Raw genomic sequence first — 18,837 nt, forward strand, 5'->3', positions numbered from 1 at the left:
CCAAATTCATGTTAATCGGAGAAATGTCCTTTGCTCTATATGACAGCATGTCGTGTTGTTCTGTGCTTACTTCTTAGGTGCCCATGAGAAATCATGTATAACATTCTCTGGTGGGAAGATTGAACAATATCTATATCCACCCTTGTTCATGGGATGGGGTATCCCAAGCCCCAACCCCAGCCCCAATGCTGACACTGAGAATAAGACCCTCAGCACCCTCAGCACCTAGCCTGTAGGATGTTCTCAATGAATATTTATGTGCTGATTGAGCAGAGGAGAGTATTAACAAGTATCTGGTTAAATTCAAAGCATTGCTCATGTTTACGAAATGCAGGAGGAGACCGATAACCTGAAACTCTGTTTCCTGAGTTTTATGATGGGGGCTGAGGGATTCGAGATGTGGCTCAAAAAGGATAAAGCACCTTGAACAGTTCTTCATTAGATATAATGCATTACGGATCCAGACAGAGAAATCTAGCCAAAGCAGTGACCTGTAAGTGTGCTCCTTACCTGGCTTTCCCTGTTCTGGCATCTATAGATGGATAGGGTTCAACAATCTAGAGCTAATTCCAGATGTGGAAATAATTAAATTATAAGTATTAGTAATCTCCTTTTAAATTACTTATTTACATGTCTGTCTCCTGGCTAGATGCAGAACTTCTAGGGGACAGGAGCCTGACTTTATCGTTATATCTCCAGTAATTGTCTCAGGGTCTGGCACAGAATGGAGAGTTTTAATTGTTGGTAAAATTAATGAATGAGATAGAGATGCTGTTTTTTTGGAAATAACAACATAATGGTAAGTCTAAATATATAAGAGAGTATAAGCTGCTGCACAGATAATAATCCATTCACTTTGATGTACTCTGCAAATGAAGCCCCAGTGGTCCAGCATTCTTCAAATAAGTCCTTTCTACTTCTGATTCTGTTCTTACTTAGTAGCATCTGGTTTGTATGGCTCAATTAGCCTTTTATTTTTTGTGCCACTTTCAATTGTATGATTTGACGAAAATGTTCACACTTTTGTAATGTCCTTTATTTTTTCGGTTGTCTTTTTTCCTAATTTTTCAAATTTTATTTATCCTTAGTTTGATTTCTCATCAAATGCAACAAATTTTGAACTCTACCTGCTGGATTGACTACCTTCCACAATAATAGAGCATGAAAGTGGAGGATATAGAAAAGTAAACATTAATTCTCAGTCTAAAACCATATTAAAAACCCCAGTAAATTTTGCCCTAATGCCACACACAAAGGAAAACCACCACAACAATTGCCAGCTGAAAATGTTAATGTCCATTAGAATCAGCATTGGTGACCTACTTTGGCAGAGGCCAACCATTGTGTTACCGCATCCCCCCAACATAGCACTGGAGTCAGCACTTTGAGCTAAAAAAATACTCATTTTCACAGTAAACTTGAACTTGGGCAACTTGTATTTCGTGAGCTTGCTTAATGGTAGCACGATAGCGTTTGCTACAACTTAATTTTTTTTTCCGAAGAATCCCTGTCCCTAAACTACAGCTGACATTATAGTATTTAAAATGCGAAACATTCAGAACTGAAAGAGTAAAAGGAATGGGATGATTTTCAAATATGTCTAAAGGATAATGGATACCATTGATTATCATTTTATTCGGAATTTTGCCTCACATGCTAGGATTTTTCTACATGAAAACTCAGGTTTAAGTTTGTTCCTGACTTTGGTTCAATGTGGAGGTGGAACAGAAAAACCTTCTCTGGCAAAGATTTAGGAAAGCCATGATGACATCCTTGAAAACACCATTTGCTAGTGAATAAGATCTAATGTCGATTCAGAGAAATTCTGTCTTGCATTTCATAACCCCCCTTATTTGATGGTATGGTTTATAGAAGCACCAAGCTGTAATATGGTAGCACGATAGCGTTTGCTACAACTTAATTTTTTGATGGTATGGTTTATAGAAGCACCAAGCTGTAATATGGTAGCACGATAGCTGCTTGGAGTAGTTCTCAAGGACATCTCAATTTCCATGCTGGTCTTCCCTCTGGGTTGGAGGCAGCACCTGTTCTCCAGTGACCCGTTGGTATTTGCATTTCACTGTTGTTACATCGGTCTTGTACAGAAGTTGTAGAAGAATGTTTACTAAAAGAGATTTAGTGTTCATTGACACTTATATAGGTTTTCATTGGCCAAAACATCAGTGGCTGATGTCTCTAATACCCACTCCCATGGGACCTGTGCCTTCCTCATGCTCATGGGCACTGTAGGAGATGCCATTTTCTTATTTGACCCCACCCTCTAATCTAAGTTGAGCTGGGTCTCTTCTTTGAATTATTGTAATATGCAGAAAGCTAGTCTACAGTGACAGATGATAGAGCCAGATGGAGAGAGAGGCTGAGAAGAGTGACTGAAAGGGAAGCACTGACTGGTTTTATGACCTGGTTCCAGTTATTCCTTGAGTTCAGCAACATCCCTACTCGATTTGGTTGTTCTAACTCTCCTTGGGTTCTGCAAACCAGTAAATTCTGCTTTCTAAGTTGCTCAGAGAAGTGTTTCTATCACTTGAAACCAAATAAATACAACTTCAAGTATAATTTATGGTCACCTCCAGGCAAAGTTCTTTTCCTGGAACTTACTTGAATGATTTGTATCGCTAGACTCTCTTTGGTTGCTAGAAACAGTATTATCTGAGTTGCTCTCTTCATTAGAATTTACTGGAGGAGATTAAATGGAAGAACTAAGCTTCATAAAGATTTTTTTTTTCTTTAATACAAAATGATACTATCATTGACACATGATAGATGTTTTTTGAATGACTTTTCTAACAATGATAATTAACTTTAATGTTATTCAAATTTTAAAATGCATGCATTGAACACCTGTATGCTCAGCAATGAGCATACAGAGATAAAAGGCCAGTTCCTTCTCCACAAGAAGTTTGTGGTCCAGGGCAGTGGTGTTCAAAGTGTGGTCTTTGAGCTGGCTGCTTCGGCATCCCCTGGAAACTTGTTAGGAAAGCAAATAATACAAACTCTGGAGGCTAGCCCAGCAATCTATTTTAACAAGCCCTCTAGATGATTTTGATGTATCTAAAGCTCGAGAACTACTAGTCTAGGGACTTATTTATACATACCTGTCTACCTAGTCGTCCTTCTCACTAGTGGCACAATTTGTGATTCACCTGAACTATAATGCAAACCCATGCCTCACCCCCAAATTGAAATGGTTGAAAATGGAAAAATAAAACCAAGTGTGAAAAGCCTGGGAAAATCTCTCACCACCTTGCCCCAGGGCCAACAAGAAAGGAAGGTGTGCGCTCCAGGCCTGTCTGAAGTGGCTCCAGTTTATCAGGGCAGATAAGACAATATGTGGAAATAACTGGGAAGGGTTAGTCGCTGCAGGCCTGGACTCCATCCTGGCACTGCCTCTCTCAGACACAATCTATGAGCAGGGAGTCTATGCCAGAGACTCTGTGGGGAGGTGTCTGAGAAAAGTCAGTGATATCGGCCCTCAGACCACATCAGAGGGCCCTTCTTCCTTTATTAAAACTTACCACTTGATGCGAAAAGAGATCATGGGATAAATTGAGAACCAAAATCAAATGTTTAGAGAACTTCTACCCTGAGTTCTAATTGGCATTGTCTTTCTGAAGACTACCTCCTACCTCCTCGCTGCCTTCTCTCATAGAACTTTCTAACTTGTTCTGTTCTACCCTTTTGCTTTCTCACTTCTTAACTTTTCTATTTACCTTCATTTAATTTAGTTAAATATTGGGTGAGTCCCTAGCACATTCCAAGCTCTGAACCAAGTGCATCAAGGTGAATAAGATTAATGCCTGCTCTCAAGGAGCACATAGTCAGCAATGCCACACAATCAGTCAGTCACCATTTGATATCTGAACTGCATGCCAGGCATTGAGTTAGGTTCTGGGCATTCACAAATGAATGTGGCATGGTCCTGCACTAAAGGGTTTGCTGTCTGTAGGAGGAGACAGGCTCAAGCCAAACACGAGAGGGGCTGTAATGGAGGTAAGAAGGTGCACAGAGACAAGAGTGGTTGACTCTACCTGAAGGAGGAAGGCTGGAAGGAAAATCTGCCCTTGGAGTCAGGTTGGCCATGTGAAGGGTGGTGTACAGGGACAGAATGTGACAATATGGTATGTCCAGAAAAGGAGAAGCTCATGGTGGCTAGAGTACAGTTTTCACGGTTGAAGACTAGATTGGAAAAGTAAGCTAAGGTTAGGTTGTGAAGAACTGCTTATGGCATATGCCAGGCTAAGGAGCTGAGACCTGAATCTGTAAAGAGTAGAGGTTTACCAGGGTTTTCTGAAGCCGAGAAGAGATATGGTCAGACCCAGGCTTTAGACATAATTGAGAATTGCATAGAAAATGCATCAAGGAAGATAAAAGCAAGAAGTGAGTGTTTTAGTTATCAATCACTGTGCAACAAATAACCTCAAACTTAGTGACCTACAGCAATGATGATCTATTATTTCTCAAAATTTTGTGAATTAGTTGGGTGGCTCTTCTGCCGGTCTCACCTTACATGACAGCATTCAGTTGGTGGGTCGTCTGAGGGCTAGACCCAGCTGGGACACTGGAATAGCTGGGCTTCTTTATCCATGTGGTCTCAAGGCTTTCCTCTCTGCTCATCACTCAATGTCTAGGCCACATTTTCTTAAATAGTGTGACAGCACTCCGAGAAGGTGAAAGTTAAACCTTTAAGTTTTGTCAAGGCCCACCGTGGAAGTCACAAAATGCTATTTCTGCAGCAGCTTATTGGTCAAAGCATTGTGGGAGGAGGAGGCTACACGAAGATGTAAGTACAGGGAAGCACGGTTTATTGGGGGCCTGACACAACTAGTGGCTTATTTTCAGAGAATAAGCAATAGACAATGAGGGAGTGAACTAAGTTAGCAGTTGTTTGAATGGAAAGAAACAGATATTTAGGAGATGTAAGAGGTAACCATACAATAGGACATTGCATTAAAGCTCAGATGAGAGTTATGGGCAAAGTGCTAGTGAAGAACAGATTGTAGGAGTAGTAGATGCTATTCGTACTCCTTCCCTCATCCCTTTCATCTGCCAATCCCCTGTCCCCTAGCTGTTGTGAGTGCTGGCTGATAACAAGTTACAGCTGTCCTTTTCTTTGGGAAATTGCATTTGGCTGAACAGCAGCTATTTGCCAGGGAGGTTATGTACACTATCCCCATGACTGATTGGCATAAGATACAAAAGCCTGGTCCCGTGCCTTCTGGTGGGATTGACTCAATGATACAATTTATGTTCCAGAGCTTTCCTGTGGGATTGGCCTCCAGGTGAGCTGACATCTTTGCTTAGTGCTTCCCCTGCCCTATGCTGCTTCCTTTGCTTCCTTCTCCAGCTCTGCTTCTAGGGAACCCAACCTAAGAAGTGAGGAGAAGAAACATTCAGATAGGTGCTGGAATTTCTGACGGGCTCTGCACCTCTATGCTTTCTTAGTTATGCCCTTCTCTTCATCTATTTTCAGTTCATGTTTCTCTATTTTCTGTCTTCTCTATAACTTAGTTTCTGTTCTTGCATAATTTTCTACATGACTGAGCAGTTATTTAAGGATGCTTAAATGATTCTTTCTGTGAGCCTGCATAGATCTAACTGCAAAAGATATAGCCTTTATAGAAGTGAAGCCAGCAAGATCAGTTTAGCCCCCTGCAAAAATGACCTGAGCCTTATAAAGTAATAGTGGTCTTATGGGCAAAGAACATGGACTATGAGTTTTAAGACCAAGCACAGTAGACATTTGTTGTTTTTGTTCTTCAGCACCATTCACCCTCTGGCAAATACCTGATTCCTCCCTCGGGACCAATCTTCTCCCCCTCACTTAGCCCATGTTCTTCAGGTGGGGCTGCATTTCTGATTCAGAAGAGAGCATGTAACCTAGATGTAAATTAATCTGAACATGATATTACCCTGGCATCAAATATATATATATATGATATATACTTTGAATAAGGTGAATCAGAGACAATCAGACTCAATTTATGGCTTTTTTTGCTTGTGTTCTCAGCAGGGTTTCCTGCCTTTTCCCTGTGGGTGTGAAGCAGGAAGCAGGTAATGAGCCTCTGGAGACCATTGTTTGTCAGTGGGGAGACTAAGGAAGTCAACACTGAGGAAACAGAGCTAAGAAATAGACAAGCTGGTCCCAATTCAATCACATGAGCTCCCGTGACTGTCATTCTTGGACTCTGCAGTTACATGAGCCACTAAGTACTTTAAAAAACAACAACAACAACAACTCAAGCTGGTTTCAGTTGGGTCCTGCCACTTGCAACCAAAAGAGACACAACTAAAACACAAGAAACTTTTTTCCTTAATGAAGCACTTGGTTTATTATATTCAGACATTCGATTTCTTTTTGTGGAATATATGTAGTAGATATGAAGGATTTATATGAACATTTAAGCAAGTCTGCAGCTTCTTCATTAAAAAAATCTATTTTTTAAAAAAAGGAGACAAGACAAGTGTTGGCTGAAATGAAGGAAGAGTGACTGGTAGGGGAGTAAGCACATGGACTCTTATTCTGACCTTGCCATAAAATCACCCTAAGATGCCTGGTCCAGCTTCTGCTTCATATTGTCCCATGGCCAATCAATTCCAAAGCACCTCTATGCTTCTGCTTTACTTGCTCTCTTGTTACCACTGAGTCTTCGAATATTTTTCTTTCCCTTCTGTCCTTTTTATCTCTATTCAGAAGACGGAGCTACAGATTTGCGGCATCCCTTGCAAACAGTTAAAGCCCTTTGCAAATAGAAAACCCCTGGCTTCCATGTTGCTAGCGTTCTTTCAGCTATTTAACCTTTAAGTGCTTCCCCAAATTTATCAAGATACAGCCATGCATACAGAACGCTTCATCAGTAATTTTCCAAATGCTTACATAAGTGACCATCGCATATATCAATGCCTCCAATTCTCAGAGGAATCTTGCAAGGTAAGTATTCCTATATCCATCTCATAAATGAGAATATTTAAGGTCAGAGTAAGTAATTTGCCAAGAAAAAAAATCTCAAAAAGAGTTTTGACTCCATATACCTTGTTCTTTCCATTCCTTTCTAGGAGAATACAAAGCTTCCAACAACTACGCTGAGGAAGACAGGTACTTTTGCACATCCCTTCCCTTACCATGAAACCTCTTTAAAGATTACTCATGGGATTAAAACTGCACATTCATTCATCAGTAATTTTAGAAAAAATTTCTGAGTGCCTACCATGTGTTAAGCATAGTTCTAAATGCTGAGAACACAACAGTAAACAAGATAAAGTGTTCCTGATCCTCAGAGTGCTTACATCTCAATTGGGAGAACAGACAATAAACATGATATGTATCTTGTCATGCGGCACTAAGTCCTATGAAGAAAAAGCAAAGCAGGATAAGTGTGTTAAAGAGTGATGAAAAGTTATTTTAGATGGAGTCAAAGACGACATCTTTGAGGAAGGACATTTGAACAGAGACCCAAATAGAGTGACAAAGTGAAGTATGCAGTTTTTTGGCAGAGGAGTTTTCTGTGCAGAAACCCTTTCCCCACCATGGTGTATCATCAGCTGTAACTTCTCATCTGTCCACTAGATAGACTCCCTGAATGTGGGAAGTTCTAAAGAAGACAGGTAGATTCTCCAGTGATAATGGGAGTGACTGGGAATGAAGCGAGACAAGAACCTGACCACAGACAGAAATTTGCTCTATTAAAAATGCGAATCACCTGAAAGCTATGTAATAACCTGAATTGGATTCCGAATTAGAGAAAGAATATTAATGGGATACTTGGTGGAATCTGAATAAAGTCTGTAGTTTAAACTAGTTAATAATATTCACCAATATTAATTTTCTTAGTTTTAATAAATGAACCACGGTTATGAGATATATTTACATTGGGCAAAGCTGAGTGGTAGGCATGTGGGAACTCTGTGCTATCTTTGTAACTCTTGAAAATCTAAAATTATTTCAAAGTAAAAGGTAAAAAAATAACAAAAAATGTTACCCATTATATACTGATAACTATAAAATATTACCAAAATAAACAAGACTGAAATAAATAAATATGCCATGTTCATGAATTGATGGACTTTCCATTTTACAAATGTCAACTTTCCTCAAAATGATCTATGGATTTGATTTAATCCCTCCAAATTACAGCAGGTGTTGTGTATGTGTGCAAATGGACGGTTCTAATTTATATGGCAGGGCAAAGAACCAAGATAGCCAAGGCAATCTTGAAGGAGAACACCCTAGATATCAAGACTTACCATGATTAAGAAAGTGATGATGCAAGTGTAGACAAAGAGACCGGAACAGTCCAGCAACAGACCATATATAGTCACTAGATTTATGACAAAGAGACAATAAAATACAAGGAAAAGAATGGGCTTTAATTAATGGCACTGAATCAACTGGATATTCACAGAGGAAAAATATGACCTCATTCTACATGATACACAGAAATCAATTCCATATGTATTATAGAGAAACAAAATAAAGCTTCTAAGAGACAAGGAGAATATTTTCATAACCATAGTATAAGCAATTATTTCTCAAACAAGACACAAAGAGCACAAATCACAAAGAAAATTAGTGATAAATTGGACTACTTAAAACTAAGAACATCTTTCATTAAAAGATCCCAGTAAGAAAATGAAAAACACCATTTAACATGAGAAAAGATATTTATATTTCATATATCTGACAAAGGATTAGTATTCAGGATATATAACTAGTTCCTACAAATCAATAAGACAATTCAACATATACACTCAATACACAAAGCAATATGAATCTCACCAATATGATGAGTTCAAGTAGCCGGAAACGAAAGAATATATACCGTGTGAGTCCATTTATATAAAATTCAAAAGGAGGAAAAATTATTCAATGTCATACTGGTTACCTTTAAGGAAAGGTGACTATATAACTGGTAAAGGACTTAAAGATGCTTCTGGGGTTGTGGTAATATTATATTTTCTTCTCTGAGTGCTATATAAGGGGATGTATTCTTTTAGGATTTGTATAGTTTTATATATATATGTTATACTACAATAAAAGTTTATATGACTTAGTTGGAGAGAAAAGTCTAGGTTTGGATTATATGAATAATTTTCTGATGAGCTGTTGAACTCACTATTGTATTATCTATTGCTGTATAACAATTAACCCAAAACTTAGTAGCTTAAAACAGCAAACATATCTCACAAGGTTTCTGAGGGTTAAGAATCTGGGAGTGGATTAGTTGGGTAGTTCTGGCTCAGAGTCTCCCATGAGGTTGCAGTTAAACTGTTGAATGGGATTATAGTCATGTGAAAACTTGACTGGAGCCGGACTATGTGCATCCCAGCTCATTCAGCTTGTTGCAGGCCTGTTCCTTGTCAACTGTTGGTCAAGTCCTCTGTTCCTCAGTATGTGGCCCTCTCCATAGGCTGCCTAACAACATGGCAGCTAGCTTCCCCTAGAGAGAGAGCCAAGGGAGAAAGAATGTCCAAGATGATAGCTGCAATGTTTCTTTTATTTAAAACCTAATTGTGGAAGTGACATACTATTACTGTTGTTGTATGCTATTAGCCATACAGATCAATCCTATTACAATGAAAGGAGACTACCCAAGGGCATGATACCAGGGCATAAGGCTCATTGGGAGCCATTTTGGTGACTGGCTGCCATACCCATCTTCCTCACCACCCCATACTAGAATATTTGTAGAAATTATAAGATACCCAAACTTCCTATATCTCCTGCTACAATTTTATTCATGTGCACGAAAGTCTTCAGCCACTTCCAAATTGGTGATCCCAGTGGAAGAACTTGCTGAGAGGGGGTGAGGAGAAATCTGGGAAGAGGGAAAAATTCTCAATTGCTGTCTCATGGACATTTGTGTTATGAAAATGGCCTTTCAACCCTGTGATTACAGAAATTAGAATAGGCCTCCTGTTCCTATTACTTCAACATAACTTCTTTCTTTGATCGCTGATGCCAGAAATACCACCAGTAGAAATCCACGCCATTAGCAAAAAATGATGTTTTCTGATCAAATGCAGACATGTTATCAGAACACTACAGCAGCGGTTCCCAAACTTGGCTGCTTGTTATAATCTCTTGGGAATTTGTTATAAGAACTAATTCCTGATTCCACTGAGATCCGCTGATCTGTATTTTGAGAAAACTTATCAGGAGATTCTGAGAGAGTTAGCCAAACACTTCGCAACTGATCCTGCAGTGGCACTTAGAAAACACCTATCTGTCCTGTTCACGTATGTGGATTTCAGAACCCTTCCGGTGGGTGAGTTTCAATGAGTGGAAGCCATTTGTTCACAAAGAGTCAATTTTCCTTTCCACTTCCATCTGCTCAGTGTGCTGAGTGAGATAATGCTTCTCATCCCCTTTGAATGCTTTCTTGTCCCTCTGCCACATTTTGGTTCCCATCACATCAGCCTTGAAGGTGGAGTGGCCTGTCAGCACCATGGGCTTCTAAAACTGGAGCCGCCAAATCAACTTTATCTACTCAGCTTCGAACTGCTGTGTGCGTACAGGCTAGGAGGGGTCCAGGGACTGTGGTTAAGAGGACACACAGCCATCTCTCGACACAGCCAGGATATGTTTCCTCTTTGGCAGTAAAATGACACAATGCCTTCTAGACTTGCCACTTAATAAACATGAAATTATAGTTTGTGTACTGGATAAATCTAGAGACTCTTTTCTCACCTATGAGAAAATATGCAAGGCACAGGAAAATTCTTTTAAGCAAATTTTAAAAACAAGTATTTGTTTGTTTTTTAATTCATTCCTCGAACAAATATTAATTGAGCATCTCTGACTTTCTACTCTCTTGCTAACTCCACTCTAGCTACACTGACACTGTTGCTGTTCTTAGAGCAAACCAGGCACCTTCCTGCTTAAAGAATATGCTGTAACTGATCTCTGGGCCCAGAACACACTTACCCAGGTATCTGCTTGGCTGGTTCCCTTACCTCCTCCAAGTCTTTGCTCGAATCCCATCTTCTCAATGAGGCTTAAACTGACCCCTCTAATTAACACCGTAAGCAGCTTTTTTTCCTGGCCTTGCTCCACCTCTTTTTCTCCCAACTTTCAACATACCATATACGTACTTTATTATGTGGATCATTTATTATTTGAGTTCTTGCTCTTGAATGTAAGTTTCACCAGGGCAGGAATCTTTGTTTTGTTCATTTATGCATCCCAAGCACCTGGCAGACAATAAATATTTGTTGAATTAATAAATTAGGTGTTGGAATACTAGCAAACAATACAAATACGATCATTGCTGTCACAGAGATTATGATTTATTGGAGGAGACCATTAATAAACAAATAATTACAGAAATGTTTATTTAGTGATAACCACAATATCTAGGATGGAAATATATGGAGTTCTATAAGAGTGCACAAAAGGCCCAATCTGTTAGGTGTCAAGGATGGTTTGCTGTGAGAACATTTAGCTTCAGACTGAAGTTAATTAACACTGCTAAAGGAAGGAGAAAAGGCAGAAGAAACAACCTTGAATCTACTTGAATCCCAGATTTTTAGTAGTTTACAGTAGTCTAGCTTTTTAAAACAGCTGAGTGTGCCTACAACCTCTCTTTTCTTTCAAAGTAGCTATTCAAATTAAGTTTCTAAAAATCTGTAAACCATTTACTCCATCTCTAGTTTCAACATCTGAACATCAACCTTAGAAAATTTCTCCTGCTATAGATGGATAGTCTTTGGTGAATAAAACTCCTTATCTTCTGAACTTTTCTTTAATCAGATGAAAATATATAAATAAATAAAATTTCAATCTTTGTGGATCAGTCCATTGAATAAGTAAAGTCTAAATATGCTTGGCAATGAATCAAGAGATGTCTCAGAAACAAAACCAAATGAAGGCTGAGGTAAAAGAGTTTCATGCTGAGATGAAAGCCTCAGTTGATGAAATGAGTAATTCTCCAGGTATTCTTCCAAGCATTTGAATTAAAGAACTTTGCACAAGGCAGCTAAATAAAATGTCTGTAGTATTCAAAGGTCAACATTATAACAGTTAATCACCTGCTAGAGATCACCTGACTACATTAGTCAGTTTCCTCCTTTTTATTTCTCAGAAGAACAAACATATTTATAAGAAAACACAAAGGCATGTAATAATGAGTAAGTGGTAAATACTATGAAAAGATTAGGAAAGCTCATGAACTTATAGATATAGAGAACAGACTAGTGGTTGCCAGAGGTGGCGGGTGGGAAAATAGGTGAAGGTGGTCAAAAGGTACAACTTCGTCTATGGCCATGCCACCTTGAACACTCCTGATCTCATCTGACCTTGAAAGCTAAGCAAGATTGGGCCTGATTAGTACTTGGATGAGAGACCGCCTAGGAAGACCAGGTGCTGTAGGCATAAAAAAAAAAGTACAACTTCTAGTTATAAAATAAGTAAGTCCCGAGGATGTAACATATAGCATGGTGACTATAGTTAACAATACTGTATTGTATATTTGAAAGTTGCTGAGAGAGTAGATCTTAAATGTTCTCATCACAAGAGAAAACGATTGTTACAGTGTGTGGTGATAGATGTTAACTAGACTTATTATGGGGATCATTTTATAATATATAGATATATTGAATCATTATGTCGTATACCTAGAACTAATATAATGTTATATGTGAATTATATCTCAATTTTAAAAAAAAGAATAAGAAAAAGCCACTTGTTAACTCACCTCTGGGAACTCTACCTTGGAACTGGCAGCAGGAGGAAAAACAACATCCTGTCTTGAGCTGCGTTCCCAGCTTCAGAGATGTCCCTGAGATTAAGCCACAGATGACAGTACCTGAGAACCAAATGTAACGCTTGCAAGGAGGAACATGTGGTCTACTCCATCAGATGACTGTAGAGCCATTAGTAAAAGCTTTGGGGACTCAGTATTCTTTCTGCTTTTTTTTTCCTGTGGGATTTTGTTTGTTTGTTTGTTTATTTGTTGTTTTGCTCAGTTAACCAGGTTATATAGAGGAATGGTGTACCTTCATTTGAGGGTTGTGGTGGTTATGACCACTTCAAAAAGAAGCTATAACTTTATCTTAGGATTTCCTTTGGTGTCAGTCAGGAAAGGCTAGGTTATGCTGCTTAACAAACAAGCACACAATCTCAATGGCTTAAAACAAGAGGTTTATTTTTCACGTAACACTACATGTCCATTTTCGGTTGGGCAGGAGACATTGGCTTGTGATACCTAGGAACTCCTGTTGAGGGAGCAGCCACCATAGCTAACACAGTGAATCACCAGACCAGAGGAGAAAGAGATTTGGGGGTTTTGCACTGGCAATTAAGTGATCATAACTCATTGCCCAGAACTAGTTACACCCAACCCCAAGTGGAATAGGAAGTATAATCCTACCATATTTCTGGAAAGGAGAAAAACAAGAAATATTTGGCAAACAACTTTAATAAATATCATGCCAATCCTTGACTTGGCCATTTATCCAGTGGGTGTAAAACTCTTCTGAAAGAGATGGGAATGCTTCTTTACACAGGTCATAAAGAGCCTGGAAAAGTTCTGTCCTTTCGGTTTTAAATGAGAAAGACACAGTAAGTCTCTGCTGAGTCACTGAGGGAGTAAACTGAAGGAAATCATGAATCTACATCCTGTTAAACCCGTTACTTTTTTTCTTTCTTTTTTTGATTAAATTTAGCTATAGGCTATGTTTATTTATACTTTTAAATAATTTTTATTTTCAATTACAGTTGACATATAATACTGTATTAGTTTCAGGTGTACAAAATAGTGATTAGACATTTATATAACTTACAAAGTGATCACCCCAATAAATCTAGTATCCATCTGACACGATACATAGTTATTATGATATTATTGACTACATTCTCTATGCTGTACTTTATATCCCCATGACTATTTTGTAACTACCAATTTGTACTTCTTAATCCCTCCCCGCTTTTCATCCATTCCTCAACCCCACTCCCATCTGGCAACCATCAGAATGTTCTCTGTATCTACGAGTTTGTTTCTGTTTTGTTGGTTCATTCGTTTTTTAGATTCCATATATAAGTAAAATCATATGGTATTTGTCTTTCTCTTTCTGACTTATTTAATTCAGCATAATATCCTCTAGGTCCATCCAGGTTGTTGCAGATGGCGAGATTTCATTATTATTATTATTTTTTTTATATCTGAGTGATGTTCCATTGTATAAATGTACCATCTCTTCTTTACTTTTTCATCCATTGAGAAACACTCAGCTGGCCTCCATATCTTGGTTAATGTAAAGAATGCTGCCATGAATACATGGATTCACATGTCTCTTTGAAGTAGTGTTTTGGGTTTCTTCAGATAAATATCCAGAAGTAAAATTGCTGGGTCCTTCCTTATCTCTTGTTATAGCCTTTGTTTTAAACTCATTTTGTCAGCTGTAAGTATTGTTAGTCCAGTTTTTTTTTTTTTTTTTTTCATTTCCATTTTCATGAAATATCTTTTTCCATTTCTTTGCTTTCAGGCCGTGTGTGTCTTTCAATCTTTATGCTGTTATTTTTATTTCTGATAAAGATTGTGTTGTCACCGATCCTTTTCTTTAATATGTATACCACACTGATTTTAGCCAGTTGTGTTTGTTGCAGTATACTTAGTTTTTCTGTACTTTTAACTAATCTCCAAATCTCAGGTGCTTACTATAACTCAAGTTTCTCTTTCATTCATGCTGCAAGTCCACTGTAGATAGGCTCTGCTTACCTTAGTCACTCAGAGACCCTGTATCACCACATACGTTTCCATATCACCCTGTAGTTGGAAAGAGATATGGCAATTCCCAAAACCGCTCTTCAAGTTTCTTCTTGGAAGTGACACACAACACTTACACTCAGAAATCATTAGACTGTCACATGCCTAAATAATTTCAAGAAGGCAGGAAAGTACAGTTTTACTGTGTGCCTAGCCAGGGGGAAAAAACAGGAAAAGTTAGGGAATAACTCCAAAGACTACCCTATCAACCAAACATGGAACAAAGGAAAGAAACACTCTTGGATAGAACTGCTACATTAATCTCTAGGTGGCTCAGGATTGGTGACTGATATATGGAGTTGAGCAGCTGAGGAAGAACTTGACTTTCCAAAAACATTTTAAAGTTCAAAATCATTTTCGCATTCCATCTTTCTTTTTGTCTTTATAAGAATGCCGTGAGCCAAATCATGCATAAGTTATTACTCCTATTTTAAAGAAGAGAAAGATGCAGAGAAATGTATGTTTTTTCCAGATTCCACACTGTCCTAAGTGACAAAGTAAGGACCATCACCAGAGCTCTGATGCAGAATCATCTCCCATCTTTATGTGCCAGCCACCTACTGGATTCTTTTTTGGGCATTGCTAGTGACTCTGACTCCTGAACCCTAGTCTGCGTGCTAAAATAAGGAGTGAGGTAGGAGATTGAAGTGAGTAGTGATAAAGCACTAAAACTAGCAATTAGTTTGATGATTTAAGTGAAAAAATGCCTAGTTCGTCAAAAACAAATTAAAATTCAATATTACCTTTAATATAGATTTTTAGACCATATAAACAACACATGGTCATTATAAAAAATTTGGAAAATATGAAAAATATGCAGAAGAAAATAAAAACCACCCACTCAGATATAAATACTGATTTAAAAAAAAATTCTTGTTCAAATGAAAATTTTAAGCATGTAATAAAAATATATGAAAGAAACCCAAGCATATGTGTCATGCAGCATAAAAACAAGTCATCATTAAAATTGCAGTTGAAGCCCCTCTGGAGGTTCCTTATTCTCTCCCTCTCCCTCCAGAGGTAACTAGTATCCCAAATTTGGTGTTTATAAAATTCTCCTGTATGCGCTAGTATTTAACACATATAAATATACTCAAAAATATACAGCATTATTGTTCATGCTATATATATAGCTATATAGAATTTTAACAGCATCATACTATATATAATTAACAGCATCATGCTATATAGAATTTTAACAGCATCATACTATACTAATCTTTGGCACTCGCATATTTTTTCTGTAAATATTATGCTTTTAAGAGTTATTCAGGTTGACAAAAATAGGCCTAGTTCATTCATTTAACTTCATAGAACAGCACTTCTCAAACTTTAAGTGGCACAGGAATCACCAGGGAATCTTGTTAAAACACAGATTCTGGTTGAGTAGGTCTGGAGTTCTCAGGTGGACCCAAAGAGGCTGGTCAGGAATCACATTTTGAGGAACAAAGCTATATAGTATTCCTTTGAATGCATATGACACAATTAATTCATCTATTCCCCTGTTGATGTAGAGGTTCAGAATAATTCTCTACAGGATGCGCTTCTGTGATATGTGGATTATTTTGAGCTAGAGCCAATAAAGACCCTGCAGGCTCATGAGAAACTTTTTACCTTTTCTTCAAAGAATTTAAGTTAGGGCTTTGCTTATAATAAGAATTATCACCAGAAATAACTTAAAACACCAAACTAAGTGCTAGTTTTAGTGCTTTATAGCTACTCACTTCAATCTCCCATGTCACTCCTTACTTTAGCACACAGACTTGCCATATATAGAGTAGGGCAAACTTCTAATTACTGAACATCTGCTCTCCTTATCGCCCCTCTGTGCACCAAGATGATCCTCAGCTCAGAATGTCAGATATACTTCATTTTCCTTTTCTGTCTCTGAACCTCTCTTGTATGTGGGATCTCTGACTCACTCAGGTATGTAGGGTTCCCATGCATATGTAGGTATCGAATTTGTTTATTTTCTCTTGTTAATCTCTCTCATGCAGATTTAATTATTAGACCAGCCAAAAAAAACCTTGATGGTAGAGGAAAGTTACTTCCACCCTCACAATGGACTTTAGTTCGTTTGTAATTTTCTTTTTTAATTTGGCCATTATAAGCTACGTAACAGAGAGCATTCTTTTGCATATTTCTTAGCACAACTGTGCAAGACTTCTCTAGTTTACATACCTAGGAATGCAATTGCTGGGTCAAAGGGTCTGCAATTTGTTCAATTTTGTTAAGTACTTCTAAGTGGCTCTCTAAAGTGGTAGTTACCATTTATCACTCTACCAGCAGTTCAAAATTCTTTTTGTTCGACATCCTTGCTGCTCATGGTATTGTCAGTAGTGGGTTGTCTTTTCCCATATTTATTGGACATTTGACTTCTTTAGTGTTTTTTTCTTTTTTTTCTATTTATTTTTAAATTTTAATTAGTTTCAAGTATACAGTACGTTGGTTAGATATCTATATAGTTAGTAAAATGATCCCCCCAATTGCTCCCTCCCTCCCCTGACCAATGAATTAATGCTAGTTGCATTCCTTATGCCGTGCTTCCCATCCCCGTGACCATCTGTCAGCTACTAATTTGTACTTCTTTAACCATTCACCCCATTCTCCCCAGCCCCCAAGCCCCCGTCCCTCCCTCCGTCACCAAGTTGTCCACTATTTTTGTGAGTTTGTGTTTGTTTAGTTTGTTCTTTTTATTGCTTAATTCCGCATATAAGTGAAATCATATAGTGTTTATCTTTCTCTGTCTGACTTAAATACCTTCTAGGTTCATCACAGCAATATCTTTTTCCATTTCCTCCCTTTTCATAGGTAGAGGTCTTATTTTCTTATCCTTTTAGCCACTCTATACCTTGGTTGGAACACTTAATACTTTTCCATTTAAAGTACTTATTGATAGGAATGTAGTTGTTACATTCCTATCAATAGGAATAAAGTTGTTCTTTATTTCTGTTTTTTTTTAATTTTTAAAATTTTTAAATTTTTAATTAAGTTTATTGGGGATAAAATTGGTTAATACAATTATATAATTTTCAGATGCACATTATCATTTGACATCTGTATATTCTATTGTATATTTACCACCCAAAGACTAGTTTCCTTCAGCTACCCTATAATTTATCCCCTTTAACTATCTACTTCCCTCTCCTCCCCTACTCGGCTAGTAACCACTAGTCTATAGTCCTCTGGTAACCAATTCCTCTTTAGGTAATAAGGCCATTTTATATAGTCCTCTGGTAACCAATAGTCCATGAGTCTCTGTGTGTCCTGCTCATTTGTTGCTTTTAGGTTTATATCCCATATATAACCGATATCATGTGATTTTCAACTTTTTCTGTCTGGCTTATTTAGCTTAGCATGATTATCTAGAAGTCCACCCACATTGTTGCAAATGGCAGTATTTCATCTCTTCTTATGGCTGAGTAATATTCCACTGTATATACGTACCACTGCTTCTTTATCCAGTCATCTATCGTAGGACACTTCAGATGTTTCCATGTCCTTGCTACAGTGAATAATGTTGCTATGAACATCGATGTTCAAATACCTTTTCAGATATGAGTTTTCAAGACTTTGGCGCAAATACCCAGTAGAGGGATTGCTGGATCATATGGTAGATCAAGTCTTAGATTTTTGAGGAAACTCCATATCGTTTTCCACAGTGGCTGTACCAATTTGCAGTCCCACCAGCGCTCCGCATCTTCTCCAACATTCGTTATTACTTGTCTTGTTGATTATAGCTATTCAAATAGGTGTGAGATAGTATCTCATTGTGGTTTTGATTTGCATTTCCCTAATAGCTAGCGATGTTGAGCATCTTTTCATATATTTGTTGGCCATTTGTATGTCCTCTAGGGAGAAGTGTCTGTTCAGGTCCTCTGCCCATTTTTTGATTGGATCATTTGTTTTTTTGTTGTTATTGAGTCATATGAGTTCTTTGTATATTTTGGATGTTAGGCCCTTATCAGAGGCATTGCTCGCAAATATATTTTCCCATTCGGATGGTTGTCTCTTTACCTTGTTGATGGTTTCTTTTGCTGAGCAGAAGCTTTTTAGT

At 37.9% G+C, this 18,837-nt stretch overlaps 1 pseudogene; it reads left to right on the forward strand.

Annotated features, from left to right (window-relative positions):
- The first annotated feature begins 12,269 nt into the window (after positions 1-12,269).
- On the forward strand, positions 12,270-12,388 carry LOC120588431 (uncharacterized; annotated as a pseudogene).
- The last annotated feature ends 6,449 nt before the right edge of the window (positions 12,389-18,837 follow it).

Source organism: Pteropus medius, unplaced genomic scaffold (genome assembly GCF_902729225.1).
Source record: "Pteropus medius unplaced genomic scaffold, Ma_sr-lr_union100, whole genome shotgun sequence".
Classification (NCBI taxonomy): domain Eukaryota; kingdom Metazoa; phylum Chordata; class Mammalia; order Chiroptera; family Pteropodidae; genus Pteropus; species Pteropus medius.